Source organism: Silene latifolia, chromosome 4 (genome assembly GCF_048544455.1).
Source record: "Silene latifolia isolate original U9 population chromosome 4, ASM4854445v1, whole genome shotgun sequence".
NCBI classification, from domain to species: Eukaryota; Viridiplantae; Streptophyta; class Magnoliopsida; order Caryophyllales; family Caryophyllaceae; genus Silene; species Silene latifolia.
The window spans coordinates 65,634,285-65,652,920 of NC_133529.1; positions in this window are offsets into that span (position 1 = coordinate 65,634,285).

Below are 18,636 nucleotides of genomic sequence, written 5' to 3' on the forward strand. Positions count from 1 at the left end.
CTGACAGAGATGCGAGGTTTATATCGAGGTTTTGGAAGGAGTTGCAGGAATCGTTGGGAACAACTTTGAAGATGAGTACAGCATTTCATCCTGCGATAGACGGGCAGACTGAGAGAACAATCAAGACTCTTGAGGATATGTTGCGAGCTTGTGTGATGGATTTTGGTGGTAGCTGGGAGCAGAGGTTGGACTTGATAGAATTTTCTTACAATAACAGCTATCACACTAGTATTGGTATGGCACCGTTTGAGGCTTTGTATGGGAGAAGATGTAGGAGTCCAATCTGTTGGGACGATAGTGCTAAGGCAGTGGTTTTAGGACCAGAGATGGTGCATGAGATGGTGGAACAGATTAAGATGATCAGGGAACGGATGAGAGCAGCTCAAGATAGGCAAAAGTGTTATGCAGATCTACATCGCCGAGATATAGAGTTTCAGGTTGGGGATAAAGTTCTTCTGAAAGTGTCTCCTATGCGTGGGGTTATGAGATTTGGGAAGAAAGGCAAGCTAAGTCAAAAGTTTATAGGGCCGTATGAGATCTTAGAGCGAGTTGGGGAAGTTGCATATCGTCTGGCTTTACCAGCTGCATTAGAGAGAGTGCATAATGTGTTTCATGTATCGCAGCTGCGGAAGTATGTGAGTGACCCGTCACATGTGTTAGAGGCCGAGAATTTAGAGCTAGATGAGTCCTTATCATATCTTGAGGTGCCTAAGCAGATTCTAGACCGAAAGGTTAGGAAGACTAGGAGTGGTGAGACAGTTCTACTCAAGATCCTTTGGTCTAACCACGAGACCGAGGAAGCTACATGGGAGCCAGAGGAGGCTATGAAAGAACGTTACCCTTTCCTTTTTGATCAGGTATGTATGGTTACGGGGACATAACCTTGTTCCTTTTAGGGGGTAGGAGATGATCGCGAACAGTTTTTAAGAGTTTTATACCCCTTTTATATGTTGTGTCGGTATGTTTGTCGGGATGAGTTGGGTTAGTAACATGTTTTATGTTGAATTTTGTTGTGGTTATTGAGTCGGGAATGTTATGGGAGTACCTTTGTTTAGTAGTGGTTTGAACTTCGGGGACGAAGTTCCTTTTAAGGAGGGAAGACTGTAATACTCCGTATTTATAAGTCTTGGGGTACTCTATCGAGTAGGCCTTACTCTGTCGAGTAAGGGTAAGTTGCGTTTTAGAAAAGTTTCTGACCTGTTGGGTACTCGATCGAGTAGCTGGGGCACTCGATCGAGTAAGGGGGTACTCGATCGAGTACCTCGGGTACTCGATCGAGTAGCCGGTTTTACGGGGAGTTTTCTCGGGTTTTGTTAATTATGCAATTAAGGTATATAAGCTTTGTCGTCATTATTCTAAATCACTTTTACAAAACCTAAATTACTGTTTAAGAGAGAAAACAAGCAAGTTCTTCATCCTAATCGCATTATTAGCAATACCCGGAGTTTGGAAGGTCAGTTCTTAGCATCGAGTATACCGTTGAGTTCCTTGCGTCGAGGGTAAGATCTATGTACCCTTTTTATTGTTTTTCCGTCGATTTGGTTAAACCCTAATTTAGAGATTTGGGGGTTTTATGTGTAGTATGTGATTTGGTAGCCTTTATGTGTTGGTATGATAGGAGGAGGGTTCATAGAGGAAGCTTTTTGATTCAAAGAAGAGAGACCGTCGATTGTGTGCATACGGGTAGGATTTCCTACTCAATTATTAGTCCCATAATGGGATATTGGTTGATGTGTTGTGTTTGGTTGTTTGATATAGTAATTATATTGTGATTGTGGTTGTGATCGTTGTCTATGGTTCGCGAGGCGTGGCCTCGGCTGAGTGGGGTCACTTGCGGGAGTGGCTTTACGCCCTAGTTTCGCCTTCTGTGGAACCCGCCACAGAAGGGATGTGCACATTAATGGACAGGGTTATCGCTTACTATGTGGAGCGGGGATTTGGTGGGTACGGTTGCGGTCCCCCATCGCGTGGCTGGTCCGGTGGACGATCGGTGATTGAGATGATTGGATTTGGCGTGATTGTGTGTGTGTGACGTTAAGTCATCTGTTTATCGTATTGTTAGTATATATTGAATTGTGTGATTAATCGACCCGGTGTTGTTTTGTAAACTGCGGTGATCCATTCGGGGATGGTGAGCAGATATTGAGCAGGTATTGAGATGAGTACTGGGATAACTGGGATTGCCACGACATGATGATAGGAGTCTTTCGCTGTAGCTTATTAGTTATTTACATTTCAGTTAGAACAGTCAGTTTGAGAACATGTATCGTACTTTTGGTTTGGTTTTGAGAATTGTAACTCTTCGCTTAGTATTTATAATAAACGTTGTTTCTTCATTGTTATTTGATTATCATTGCCTCGGGTAACCGAGATGGTAATGTCTTCATACCTGAGTGGTCCTGGTAAGGCACTTGGAGTATGGGGGTGTTACAATAATAGACTCAATATACTCTGAAAATATCCCCATCATGCACCTTTGGAAGGTGGCAGGGGCATTACATAAACCAAAAGGCATCCTGCGATAAGCAAACACGCCTTGAGGACAAGTAAATGTAGTCTTAGCTTGATCGTCTGGGTGAATAGGGATCTGAAAGAACCCTGAATACCCGTCTAAATAGCAGAAAAACTTATGAGAAGTAAATGTATTCTTCATTTCCTCGTATAATTGAGAAAAAGGGACTCCTTGCTTGTATTTCTGATAAGTAAGGACGCGCTCTATACTTGCCAGACAATCAATAGGGTCATGGCCTTCCATGCCACATCTACCACATAATTCCACATGCTCAGTAATTGAACAAACCTGTGCACTCTCTGTTGGAGTGTCCCCGACAATAATGCGATCACAATTGTCGATCATGATGATCACATGTTTAAATCTCATTTTTAAGAATACATAAGGGATGATTCATTTTATAGTCAACTGATCAACATTAATCGGTAACGATTGGCTTGCTAAAGTTTGACGTTACTGTCGTGGGACGGTGGTGGTCAGTTGATCCCTTAAGGTCACACCTAAAGGATGATGCCCTAATCTATAAAGTTGATTAATTGTATGACGATACAAGTTAATCAGTTCCTTAAAATTGAACAATTCAATTTGTGAGAGAGAATAATTATCTTATTGTAATGGGATTAAATAAGATTTATTTTAGTAATAAAATGCTTTGTTACTAAAATTGTTTATTGTTTGTGAAACAATAGAGATGAGAATGAATGGTTAATTATAATTACAAGATGTTGTGAATTATAATTAAATGACCCATTTTATTTATGTGATCAAGTATTACTAGTCAATATGTTGTATGTAATTTAATTAATTCATAAAATGATATTTATGTGATAAATATGCATTAAATTAATTAATAACATGTATAATACTACATGTGACATATTGTGTGACAAATGACAAATTGACAAAATAAAATGGTAGTCCATTTTATACATATGGACCGAAATGAAGGTAGTAGTAGTGGATTGTGGTTGATTTATTTTATGAGATAAAATTCTTGTAATCATACCTAGTCTAACTAGCTAGCATACCTATACATTTAGATAAGAACAAAAGTAAAAAGGGAAGGACCATATATTGGTCCATTTTACTCCCCAAAACCGTGACCCCCTTAACACTCCCAAGGGACTTTGGTTTTTGTTCTCTAATTCATTCTCTTTAATGCATGTTAAAGATATTCACATGCATTCTTCTCTCTACTCCTTCTTTTTCTCTAAAAAAACTTGAAAAATCTTGATTCAATTGTTCAAATCACATTACTAATATTATTAGTGTAATATATGACTATTAGTAATCAATTTTAAGATAAACTACTAAACAAATATCTAGCACATATTATTTAGTAGAGATATGGGATAATCTTGGGTGCAATCAAGAAGAGTGGCTTCTATACTTGAAGTCTTTGGAGGATCATCCTATTACTCATCATTGCTTAAGAACAAGTGAAGGTAGGAGACCTTACTTGTGCCCATGAACCGAAATATTCAATGTAAGGAACCGATTTTCCTCTACACTTATTTATTTGTTTTGCAGGAATAAGATCCTTGAGTTTTTATGACTAAAACTTTAAACTAAAATATGTGATATTTAAAATATGATTTCCAACAAGTGGTATCAGAGCATTATGGTTGTTGCATGCAAGATCGGGTTAGTTTTTCCGAGTTAATTTAATTAACATATAAAACTTGTTATTTTGGATTTATGAAGATAAATCATGAAATAACTTTGCATGTCAAAAGTTTCTGGTCCTAAGTGATTTTTAGGACATTTTGATTTATTTATGGATTTTATTGTTCATTTTATATCATAATGGCATTAAAATGTGATTTTTATGATAAAAATGTCATATTTGGACTAAAAATAGCTAAACTTCGATTTTTCCAGTGGTTTTTGGATATGTTTTCACATATATTATCTACTGATGGCCTGTTAACTTTCATAATAAAATGAGTTGTTTTGCTCGAAATATGGATTTTTCAAGTTAAAATCGTATTTAAATGGGTAAATAGGTTAATATGAGTTATATTTTGAATCTGGTTATGGAAATTTAGTATGTTGTCACATGCAATTTTATAAGATGTGTGTAAAATATTTGGCTATAATGAAGTCTTTATGCATGATTTATGAATTTTTGATGAAAAATCACATAAATAGTGACTTTAATTAGTAAAAATGCTAAAACATACTTCATGACTAAGGAAAAACGTCACATGTTGCATTTTATCATATATTTTAGATCTAAAAGTGAAAATTTGATAAAAATAATTTTTCTCATATTTTTATGGTCATATTTGTTAAAACCGATATACCGCAACATTGTTTTTCTCGATAAATTTTCGAAAATTTTAACCTAAGTTTTGAACATTATGAGTGTCATGGTAATTTTTTCCAGAATGTTCATGAGTTTAAATTTCAAATTTCGAAATTATTTGAAATTTTTATAATTTAATTTGAATTTTATAGCATAATTTTGTATTTTTGGGTCCATTCAAGAACAAGATTAAGAAATCTAGGTTAATTATTGTCAAATGTTAGTGGAGACTAATTTTGAGTCCTAAGATGGTTAGGGTAATTAACTTGTACATAAATATGACTTTATGTAATTATTGTGATTTTTAAAAGGTTAAATCAAACCGTCAAAAAACTGATTAATATACGATATTGGCTCTTTAAAGGCGATTTAGCATAAAATTGGGCATGTTCATACATATTATAATGCTGCATTTTATTTATGATTGTCATATTTTGATTTTATGTAATTTTTGAATTATGTAATTTTACTTAGTATGGCCTTAGTTTTAATTGGTATTACCCGAAATGTATGGGAATATCGATTCGGTTGTAATTTATTGTGATCTCGTATCACCGTTTTGTAATTTAATAGATTTATTTTTATTTTAATTACAAATGTATAATAGGAAATTATGTAATTCATTTTGTAATTTAATTATTCCGGAGTTCCTTGAAGACGGTGCCACTCGAGAAGGCGATCCATTAAAGAAATTATTGCCGTGAAATGCGTGCCTAGACCGAAGTTCAAGGGACCAAAGGAGTTGGTTTCCGAATTTGTAATAGTTTATTATATTTACTATTCTAGGAAGGCCATACTAGGATTTTATTTTTATGCTTTGCATTTTATTTATATGTTGCATGCATCGCTAAATCGCCATAACTAAACATGCATTTTAAATCGAGTTTATCGACCATGTCAATTACAATTATCGTAGTTCACCGCTTTAGTTCACTTAAAACGTGATAGATAATAAATTGACATGACCTCTCGCTAAAATAAACAATTGAGACTTAGCCTTACCAAAAATTAGAAACCATGAAAACCTATTTCGTGAGGGAGTGCACTCGGCCACACCGGGGTACAAACCTTGTTACGTAGGGGAAGTGGGTGATAAATGTCTATCCACCGAATTCATGTTGATGAGGGATTTATCGGCTACACCGTGCCCAAGTTAATGTGGGTTTGGATCATGGACACATTTATTCGAAATTTGGACTGAGCTCAACGGAAGTATTCGTGACCGTAGTTGCATGTGTTCCGGGCTAAAGATAAATGTTAATTTAATTTTATCGACCAAGAGTTCTAAAAGTAGAATCGATTAAAGAGTTAATCCACCGAGTTATATTGATAAGGGATTTATCGGCCACACCGTGCCCAAGTTAATATGAATTTGGATCTTGGAATCATTTATAATAGTTGGGTAGAGGTCACTATATAAATGCTCATATCTTGTTAAATTATTTACAAGTATTATTATAACGATAAATGTTTTGTTTTCATTATTCCGTTATCGTATTGTTCTATTTATTTACCTCAATTTATATACGATATCATTTCGATTTTAGTTCAAATCTCCATTAAAACATCGTAACTAAAGACAAAATTTAATTGTACTTCTAAAAACCTCGTATTATCCATTGTAAGGATCTCTTGTGAAGAATATAGATAAAAGTTATTCATGAGCAAACGGGTTTTTGATTCTTGGCTAACATATCTATTTACAATGAATTGTTTCTCATATGCTTAATTGAGTTAAGTACTTTGAAACGTTAAATCATTTTGTTAACTAGATTTGTAGGAAATCAAAAATGACCAAAATACCGCAACCACTTCAATGAAAGTTTTAAGACTAAACGAATGAATTGAAGAGTAGTCTTCATGAAATTCAATTTTGCTTCTCTAAGCAAAGACTCATTGAAATAAGTGGGAGCATTCTCTTAACCGTTAAGAAAAGGATGAGGTTTAAAGAAGTAAAATTAGAATGGAATTGATACAAGGTAATGTTAAAAGTAAAGTTATTGAGAATAACGATACTAAACCTATCAATCCCGACCGATAAAGTTTCCATTGTCTTAATTGTTGGACGCTAGAAAGGAAACTACCCCAAATTATTGAAGAATCAACAAGTTATTTGTGGGACATCTAATGGGACATTCTTCTTTAAATGTTTATTTGATTAACATAAATTTTGCTAGTACTACTTCGTCAATATTAGAAACAAGTGGAGGTTTTCATCGTTGTATTCGATACATAAGATGATTATAATATGACGACTAGCATCAAATAATGTCGAGAGATAGAGTCACTGTGTAATCAATCTAGTTTAGGGTTTATAGTTGTACTTAATTATGACTATTAAGTGCATAAACTCTAAATAAGAATATAAACTTGTTAAGATACAAAAGAGGTTTCACTTTTGTGACCCTATACACCACGATTTGATGTATGGCTAGCCCATTATCAAGGTGAATATATTCTAAACCAAACTAGAATGATATATCATGTAGATGATGCAAGACTCAAATTGGTAACCCAAGATTGAACCTTAGATTATGGAATGATGAACGCAAACAGTCATCGAGTACTCTTGAAACCATTAGATCTTATGGTATATGTGTATCTTGTATACAAAGCAAGATGTCTCGTGCCTTTTGGTTGAAAAGGAGATCGGGGTTGTAAATCATTGATCCAAAATAGGTTGATCATTTTCTTTTACCAACGATTTAAGTTGACGCTAATGTGTTCACTTAATAAGGTAAATAGAGAAATCTTTGAAGAAGTTCAAAGAGTTAGAGGAATCACGATTTAGTCGTGATGGGATTATCAAAGTGAAGACTTTGATATAAGCCAAATGAAATGTGATATAGTATCACAAGTTAATCTCTCTTAACACACATTATGGGATAATGTGTGGTTGGATAAGAAATCAAATGCTATTCGATATGGTTTGGACTTCAATCAAGTTACTTTGAGTTACTTGATCCTTTTGGGGATTTTATCATTTTGTCTAAATTATTTTTCCACTAAATTTAAAACAAATCATATGAGATATGAAATGGTAGGGTACCATGTTTGTAAGTTTTCAAAAGAAACAAATGCTCATTTTTCCTTATTATAATCACGAGTACAACGGGTTTGTGGCTCGTGAAGCTGTCTTTCTAGAATACAAGTTTATTTCTAGAAGACAAAGTGGGAGAAATTATTCAAGAGCCACAAAGAATGTTATGTCGCAAGAAACTGGTCTTTCTTGGCTACATGTGACGTTTTGTACGTTTTGTGTAAGACGTTGTTTCTTCAAAACCTAGGAGGTTAAAGTTATCACTTGTTGAAGATGATGAATTAGTGTTACTTTTAGAAAGTAAAGAGCTTGCAACTTACAAAGAAATTGTTTGATTCAAATTGATTACTTCTGGAAAGTAATGAACATATGACTTACATGAGAGTGTTTAAGTCACAACTCAATACAAGGCTTAGAGCCATGAAAATCCGAAATAAATTCCAAGTGAATTGAGAGATATCAAAGCTTGATTGGTGGCAAAGGGTTTTGCACTAGTTGAAATGCTTAAGTCTATTTGGATCTTCTTAGGGATTGTGTTTCATTATAATGATATACATATAGCAAGTGAATCTAAAACCCACTTCTTCAATTAGAAGGAATGTATTCAATACATGTCTTGAGTTTTGTAGATTCTTGCAATCCTAAGATAATATGAAACTTAATAGAGGGTCTTAAGTAGGACATAAATGAGTTGGAATCAATATTTTGATCATGTTATAAAACTTTTCTCGATAAGTCGAGAAGTTGTGTTTATACATGGAGTTTAGTGGGAGTTACGGAAATTTTAATTAGTCTAATATGTGGATGACATATTAATCATTGGGAATGATTTAAGACTTGGAGAAATATAATACATCTTTAATATCCAGATTTATGGAGATAAATCCACATGATATTAGCGTCAAATAAGAAGTCTTATGTTGATAAGATTCATGACTAGTTCAATCAAGTTGAACATATTTGATTGATTCCATTTGCTTCCGCTGCCGAATCAATTAAATAGGAAATGATGTATAACACTTCATATACTTTGAGTATGATGAATTGTTTCAAATCGAATTTAAGTAATAGTTACCAAGTAAGCCATAAAGATTACCCTTAAGTGCTTGCAGAAGCATTAAGGATGTAAAGCAAAGTGTTTTTGATGCAATTTTGTGTAAGGGTGTTACACAAATGACAATTGACAATTGAGATTGCACATGGTTTCCGACAAAACCATAATCAAAACACATTAGGATGGTTAAGATTGTTGGAGTTAGTGTCCTCCACAATAGTGCGTTAACATAATAAATCTCATTAATGGAATATCATCAGATATTTAATTATTTGATCCTCGTCAGTTGATTAACGTAAATCGATAACGGTTGGCTGACTAGAGTTTGACGTTATTGTCGTGAGACGGCGGTGATCAACTGACCCCTTTCGGTCACACCTAAAGGAACAAACCCCAATTGATAAGTAATTAATTCTATGAGATACAATTTGTTTAGTCCCTTGATTTATAGACTAAGAGGTTAGTCGATTATTTTTAGAGAGATTTCGAGTTGCGAACTCGAGGAGCGGCAGTTATTATTTAATTATGCGATAATTAAATAATAAGTTTTGGGAAACGGGTTTTAGTTAATTAACTGTTAATTTACTAAAATTGTACTAATTGATTAATGTGATTAATATTAGTACGTAAATAATATGTGTAGTGGTACACGTATATTTACGGAGTGAATTGGACGAATTAATTATGGAAGTATTTAAACATGATACGATGTTTAAAATAAAAATTACACGGATTTGTGCGACAAATATAAGAAATAATATTGACCCGTAAATGGGTAATTGGACCGTGTAAAATAGAGTGTAGTGCATGATCATTACACTTTGCTTATTTTTCTTCCATAATTGTCATATGATCATTCTGTGTCATAATGCATTGGACAATTAAAAAAAATAAGAGAAACAACTCCCTCACTCCACCTCCACTCACCCGCCACTTCCCCCCCCCGCCATTCCCCCGCCCTTCCCCCCCCCCCCCCCCTCTCATATACTCCATCAATTGTTCACATTTTTACTCTACTTCACTTCTTCACTCTACAATTTTTGCATGTGAACAAAATTCATCTACCTTCTCTCTAAAATAATAATCCTCTCTACTAAGTTGTTAGTATACATAAATAATATTATTAAGATTAGTTAGTAATATTTCTAATAATAATCAATGGTACAATATTAATAAGTTCTAGTTCATACTTGTTAATATTTTTGGGTTAGTTCTTGGGTGCAACAAGAAGGAGGTCTTCTATTTTGAAGATTTGCAAGGAGGATCTTCCATTGGTATAAGCTCAAGAACAAGCTAGTAAGGTGAACTAGTTTGTTCCCTTTTTACCACAAATTCAATGTAAGGAAATTGTTCTTTCCTTTTATGCTTTCATATTAGCATGCATGTTACATAGATCACCTAAATAACAATTTATGAGATAAATTAATTTTATTAGAGAGTCTAATATGGATCTATGATCTTTCAAGTGGTATAAGAGCTTAGGCTTGTAATTTACATGTTGATTTTAAGCATTTTAATGAATTATGTGATAATTTGTAAAAACTCAAAAATTGTGTTAGAAGAGGTTTTAGCACAAAATTTTTGGGACATGCATACCTACTGATATCAAAAGGTTTGTGGAATTTTTTGGTGATTTTTAAAATTATTTTGCTAATTTTAATGTTTTTTGGTAGAAAACCGAGTCAAAATGTCGCATTTTAGTGAAAAATTGACTAAAATTAGTTAAAAGTTGATTCGGTGCATGGATTTTTTATGGTAGTTCATGCATGTTTTCTACTGATTGTATGCAAAAATTTGAAGGTTGGTTCGAAATTTTGCATGTCTATTGATTTTTTGAGTTAAAAGTCGATAAAAGTCAAATTAATTAATCATAATTTCGAAACTTTTGATTCTGACCATGATAAATTTATGTACATTTAAGAATATTATTTAAATGTCAAAAGTGATTTTTCATGTGTGTTTTCACTTTTTTTTGATGTTTATTGGTTTTTGTGGTTAAAAATCGACAAATATCGATCTTTTTCTTCACAAAATGTATCCGGATTTTTTGGGCAATTTTTCTGATATTTTGGTGTTCTTGGGAGTGTTCCAGAATACTAAAAATTTTTGTTTCAATTGTTTGGGTAATTTTTCAATTATTTTGGATTTTTACTTAAATATTATGATTTTATCGATTAAATTAGCAAATTATCACCAAATCAAACTAATAATTTATCATAAAATTAGTGAGGACTAATTTTGAGGTTCAAAACAGTTTGGACAATTTGTTTGGACTTAAATGAGATTTAAGAGTTAATTATTGATTTTTACATGTTAAAAATCGATTAAATCCACAAAAACCGAGATGGATACCAATGAATGATAGATAGGGCGACTTTGGCATCATTTTTACAGCATTTTAAGCATATTTATTTAATTTGAATGAATGATTGTCATTTATTTAAAGTATTTATCTTATTGTACCTAGTATGGCCTAGTTAATTTTAATCGTTATTACCCAAAATGAATGGGAATATCGATTTGTTTGTAATTAAATACGATCTCGTATCGTCGGTTTGTAATTAATTAATAGTTTTATTTTATTTCATTAATTAATGTATAATAGGAATAGCTATGTAATTCATTTGTAATAGTTATTTTTACCGGCGTTTTCAAAAGACGGATTACAATGAGACGGAGTCTATTTTTGGAAAGTGTTCCAAATCCCACAAGGAAGAGCCACTTATGGAATGAAGAGGCAAAGGACCAAGGAGTTGGTTTCCGAAATGTAATAGACTAGTTTTTATTAACTAGGTGGCCATACTAGGATTTATTCATATGCTTACATGTTTGCTTGTTTTATTTTCGCGCATGCCAAAATCGCCATTCACGTGCATTTTATTTTTGCGGTTGTCAATTCACGTCATTTACATTCACCGAATTAATTCACTTATAAGGAATTTATGACTAAATTGACAAGATCTCTCACATAACTAAAATTGAGATTAGCCTTACCAATTAGTAACACCTATGAATCTCTTGTTCATTAGAGCCACGCTCGCCCAAGCGGGGTGTTCTCTTTTTACCTTGGGTAAGTAGGGTGGTAAACGGTTATCACACGCTAAAATTGGTTGGACTCAACGGGTTATAAGACGGTCTTGTGTTCCGGGGCTAGTAGATCAATTTGAGGAAATTCGTCGACCAAGAGTTCTAGAGGTAGAATTAGTCAACGTGACTTACCGAATTTACGCAATTATGGGATGTTTCGCCCAAGCGATGCTCATTTTTGTTTAATATTTGGGTCTTGGAATCATTTATATAATTTAGTGGGAGGTCATTATATAAATGCTAAAACTTGCTCAATATGTTTTTACAAGTAATTTTTAAAACAATGAATGTTAATTTTTTCCTTTTTGTTGTAGCATTTTAATTCGCAATGGCAACTTCATCAACTCCATCGACTACTTCACTAGGCAAAGATTCATGGCTAAGGTCCGTAATGGACAAATGTATTTTAAAAGATGACGGTAGTAACTTTATTGAATGGGAATCCAACATCAAAAGTGCCGCGTTGTCCGACAATGTGCTCACTTACTTGACCGATGCTCCTCCAATCGAGCCCGGTGCAAGAGCTTCATCGGCGGTGCGGACCGCCTATGATGACTATGTGAGGATGTTGAATGATATCAAGAATGTGTTGATATGGTCAATATCCCCTAAGCTCAAGCTATCATGCATTTCTTTAAATGCTTACGAGATATTCACTCGTATGATTACTATGTTTTCACAAACACCAAAAGTCCGTCAATACGATGCGGCGGCACACTTCTTTGAAGCTAAGCTTGAGAGGGGCCAAAAGGTTGGTCCCCATGTACTCAAAATGGTCGAATATGTTGACATCCTAGAGCGTCTAGGGTGTAATATTCCTAAGACTCTTGTGGTGGATCGTATCCTCCACTCACTCCTCACCAAGTTTGCCCACTTTAGGGTAAACTACAACATGAATGACATGGATAAGAGTTACCATAAAATTCATGCACTCCTCTCCCAAGCGGAGAGGGATATGGAGGCTAGTGGGAGTGAAAAGGGAGATGTTTTAACCATGAAGTTAAAGAACATGTCTCTTGGAGTCAAGAAAAAAAAAGGGAAAGAAAAGTCCCAATTCAAGAAATCGTCAAAGAAACATGACAAGGGAAAGGGGAAGGCCGTTGAGAATGGCAATCCCAAGGCAAAAAGTGTCAAGCTCTACGAGGACGAATGTTTCCATTGTAATGGGAAGGGGCATTATAGGAGGAGTTGTCCCAAATACTTGGAGGATCTCAAGGAAGGGCGTGTGACGCCTATTGGTATGATTTCCTCTCTCTATGTGATAGACGTTAATTATGCTTGTACTTCCACTTGGGTACTTGATACCGGATGTGGCTCTCACCTTTGTAACCATTTGCAGGGTATAAGGGACGTGCAAGCACTAGCAAAAGGTGATGTGGATCTTTGCATGGGCAATGGAGCTAGAGTAGCCGCCGTTGCCGTAGGGACCTATGTGCTCACTTTAGCTAGTGGTTTAGAGTTGTATTTAAATAAGTGTTATTTTGTACCAACTTTAACTAAGAACATCATCTCCATTTCCACGTTAGACGCGGAAGGCTTTTGTTTTATGATTAAGGACACGTGTTGTACTTTTTCTTTTAATGATGTGGTTTATGGCAAGGCCATTTAAATTAGAGGCATTTATGTTTTAAATGATGTTAATGACGTTTATCATATGGAAACTAAAAAGCTCAAAAAGGGTGATCCAAATGAATCCTACCATTGGCATTGTCGTTTAGGCCACATAAACGAAAGACGCATTAAGAGTGAAGGAAATGTAGATTCATATACACTTTAACATACTCATATATGTCTAAAATAATTTGTCATAAAATTAAAACGGATTTTATGCATGCAAACAATAATATAAAAGAAGAAAAATAATGTCCTTACATTCAATATTTCGGCTATATTGGGCACAAGAGAGATCACCTTTCTCTTCTTGTTCTTGAGCTATTCCAATGGATGAACAAGATCTAAGAATAAGATCTCTCCCCAAGCTTTATACCCAAGGCTTAACACTTAATCTAATTAATATTATGAATACTAGTATAATATTAATCTAGTAGAAAAATGACCCAAAATTATTATATACACTTAATAATTTCGGCTATATGGGAGAGAAGAAGAAGAGAGAGTTTTGTCTCTCTAGAAATCTTATATTTTGATGAGTAAAAGAATGAATGAACATCCACTACCTCTTAGTTAATATTAGGCAAAAATAAGAAAAATCTCAAGTGTTTTTCTTCCCAAAAACCGGTGGGAGTGGAGGAAAGGAAAGAGCCAATGCATGAAATTGTTGCTCTTAACAATGTTCATAGGCTTGCATGGCTAGATTACTTTATAATCATTATGCTTTCTTATTTAAAATATAAACACAATTTAAGCCTAATCCCCTCCATTATTTCGGCATTTACATAATATGGAGTCCATATTATTTTTGTCAATTGTCTACATGTTACATGTCACATGTCACATATATTTGTTATGTAATTTTTAATATATTAAAAATTCAACGTATTATCAAAAATACGTCATATACAAAAATTGACTTAGTAATTTCATAATTACTTGTGCCAAAATATTTTTACCATTTATAAATCACAACAGATTGTATTTATAATAATTCATTCAAATCCAATCGTTTCTTTAAACAATAATTTCATCCGAGTAATGATACAATTCGATTACTCAGACCGTATCTCATTTAATCATATTTCAATTTGATACGTAAATTTTACTACCAAAATTGTCCGTCAATTTTTCAAGAATTTAATTAACTCGTAACATTATACGATTAATTAAATAATCAATTAAGTGTATTGCCCTTTAGGTATGACCTAGGGGTCAAATGATCACCACCGTCACACGACAGTAATGTCAAACTCTAGTCAGCCAATCATTACCGATATATGTTGACCAGTTGTGAGTAACAAAATTACTTCCCAATTGTATTCTTTAAAATGAGATTTAATAATGATATTTAAATCATGTGATCGCACTATTGTTGAGGACACATTTCCCAACAATCTCCCACTTGTCCTCGACAAGTGTGCGTCACCAATTCTCTTGTCCTATTACTATCTCCCACTCAATGCAAGGTGTCTTTCAGGTCGTACTTGCAAGTGATCTTATCGAGAGTGGTTTCCTCGATCTGGAGAATAACTGATTGACCGGACTTATCTATCATAGATACTTTCCGAGCGTGGCCACGCATTTCGATTCATTGCTCCTCGAGTGGCCCTGAGATATTGTTATAACCCTGACAAGGGGTGGACAATTCCTATCGCACTCATTCCCTTCGACTAGCCACAGCCATCATAACCCAAAATATGCCCATTTGACCCCATTTACGAAGGTCGTAGTAACACAAATCAAAGTTAATCAAATCGTGCCATCTTAGGCGAATAGTCTCTAGTCAAAAGAATCGACTCATTAGAACACTATACTAGCTCTCGCCACGACCAGGCTATATAAATTTGCCAGAACTCTATAAGCGGTCATTAGGCCCGACAAAATGTTCCTAACAGTCTGCCTATGTGATCGACTAGTCATCTCACATGACTGTATGGCACTTGAACTTGCCATCAATCGCCTCACACTCTAGTCACTTCGAGACGTCACCTCATATAAGTAACTATGGGCAAAACAATGTTAATCCATGTTCACTTTAACGGGGTTCAATTGTCTCTACAACCCGTTTGGATGTAACAAAGTATAAATTAAGGATAAAAGACAAATGCGATTATGAACATGAACAAAAAACAACACTTTTATTTCATTTCAAAATCTAACAAAAATTTGGTACACGTTTAAGTCCCATGGACGCAACATGCCCATCATGCTTAGCCTGCGATAAAGGCTTGGTGAGCGGATCGGCTATGTTGTCATCCGTCCCAACCTTACAAATCGCAATTTCCTTTCTTTCAATGAAATCTCTTATTACATGATACTTTCTAAGTACATGTCTAGATCTATTACTAGACTTTGGCTCCTTAGCTTGGAAGATCGTCCCACTATTATCACAATAGAGAGTGATGGGATCATCGGCGGTAGGTACTACTTTTAGACCTTCCGTGAATTGCTTGATCCACATAGCTTCCTTGGCAGCTTCGATTTGCTATGTACTCAGCCTCCGTTGTCGAATCCATGATTCTGACTTCCTTGAAGCTTCTCCACTTACGGCACCACCATTGAGCATGAAAACAAAACCAGCTTGTGATTTCATGTCATCTCTATCCGTTTGAAAACTTGAGTCCGTGTATCCTGTAACACGCAACTCAGTGTCTCCTCCAAACACAAGGATAGAGTCCTTAGTTCTTCTCAAGTACTTAAGGATGTTCTTGACAGCAATCCAGTGACTCTCACCTGGATTTGCTTGATATCTACTCGTCATGCTCAAGGCATACGAGACATCAGGACGTGTGCATATCATGGCATACATGATTGATCCAACAAATGAAGCGTAAGGGATCAACTTCATGCGTTCAACATCATGGGGTTCGGAGGGACATTGAGTCCTGCTCAATATCGTTCCGGTTACCATAGGTACCAAACCCCTTTTGGATTTGTCCATCTTTGAATCGTCGAAGAATCTTATCAACATAAGACTCTTGACTTAGTGCCAATATCCTCTTGGGTCTATCTCTATAGATCCGGATACCTAATATGCGTTGTGCCTCTCCTAAATCCTTCATTTGGAAGTGATTACCTAACCACTTCTTAACAGAAGACAACATTGGAATATCATTTCCAATGAGTAGTATGTCATCGACATACAAGATTAGGAACACAACATTGCTCCCACTGAATTTCATGTATAAACATGGTTCCTCAACATTTCGAGTGAAACCATTTTCTTTTATAACATGATTGAATCGATGATTCCAACTTCTAGATGCTTGCTTAAGACCATAAATGGATCTCTTAAGCTTGCACACTTTGTTAGGATTTTTAGGATCAACAAAACCTTCGGGTTGTATCATGTACACCTCCTCCTCTAAATGCCCATTTAGAAAAGCGGTTTTGACATCCATTTGCCATATTTCATAATCATGAAATGCGGCGATCGCTAACAAAATCCGTATGGATCTTAGCATGGCTACGGGGGCGAAGGTCTCATCATAATGGAGACCTTGGACTTGGGTAAATCCTTTTGCCACTAGCCTAGCTTTGTAGACATCGTCATGTCCTTCTATGCCATTTTTGACCTTGAAAATCCATTTGCATTGGAGGGGTCTTGCCCCTTTAGGCAAATCTACCAAGTCCCAAACTTGGTTTTCAAGCATAGAATCCATTTCGGATTTCATGGCTTCAAGCCATAAGGTGGAATTAGGACTAGAGATTGCGGCCTTGTAGGTGGCGGGCTCGTCACTTTCCATAAGTAACACATCGAGTGTTCCATCTTCTTCGATAAGTCCCACATATCGATCGGGATGGCGAATTACTCGGCCCGTCCTTCTTAGTGGAGGAGGTACAACCGCGTTAGACGACGAAGGAACATCTTCTTGCGTCTCTATCTCGGTTTGTGGCTCTTGAACTTCATCAAGTTCAAAATTTCTCCAACTCTGTCTTTTAGAAATAAAATCTCTTTCTAAGAAGACAGCCTCGCAAGACACAAACACTTTATGATCTTGAGGTTTGTAGAAGTAATACCCTCGAGAGGTCGAGGGATAACCTACAAAGATGCATTTTTCGGATCTTGGGGCTAGCTTGTTGTCGTTCTTAGTTTTGACGTAAGCATCACATCCCCAAATCTTCATATAGGATATATTTGGGATCTTACCCGTCCACATCTCACATGGAGTCTTTTCGGTGGACTTTGTGGGACTATTATTCAAAGATCGAATTGCGGTTTGTATCGCAAATCCCCAAAACGAGTTCGGTAACTCGGTTTGACTCATCATGGATCGAACCATATCTAGTAAGGTTCGATTTCTCCTTTCGGCAACACCATTAAGTTGAGGTGTTCCGGGTGGAGAAAGTTGTGATATAATACCACGACTTTTCAAGTGTGAATCAAATTCAAGGCTAAGGTATTCTCCACCACGATCGGATCGTAGTGCCTTAATCCTTTTATTCAATTGGTTCTCCACTTCATTTTGAAAATCCTTGAATTTCTCAAACGCTTCACTCTTATGTTTAATTAAATAGATATACCCATATCTACTTAAATCATCGGTGAAGGTTATGAAGTAGTCATAATTACCACGAGCGGTGATAGACAATGGTCCACACACATCGGTGTGTATGAGTCCCAATAGCTCACTAGCTCGTGTCCCTTTACCACTAAAAGGATTACGAGTCATTTTGCCAATTAGGCAATATTCGCATGTGCCATATGATTGATAATCAAATGGTGTAATCACATTAGTTGAAATTAATCTTTTGATGCGATTCTCGTTTATGTGACCTAATCGACAATGCCAAATGAACGCTTCACTTGGGTCACTTGTTTTGAGTTTCTTTGATTGAATGTTATAAATATCTCTTGTTGGATTTGAGGTCTCTAAAATGTAAATGCCATTGATGGAAGTGGCTTGGCCAATAACCAAATCATTCCTAGAAATAGTACAACAATTGTTCTTAATGGCAAAACAAAAACCGTCCACGTCTAGCATGGCGATTGAAATAATGTTTTTAGAGAGTGTAGGTAC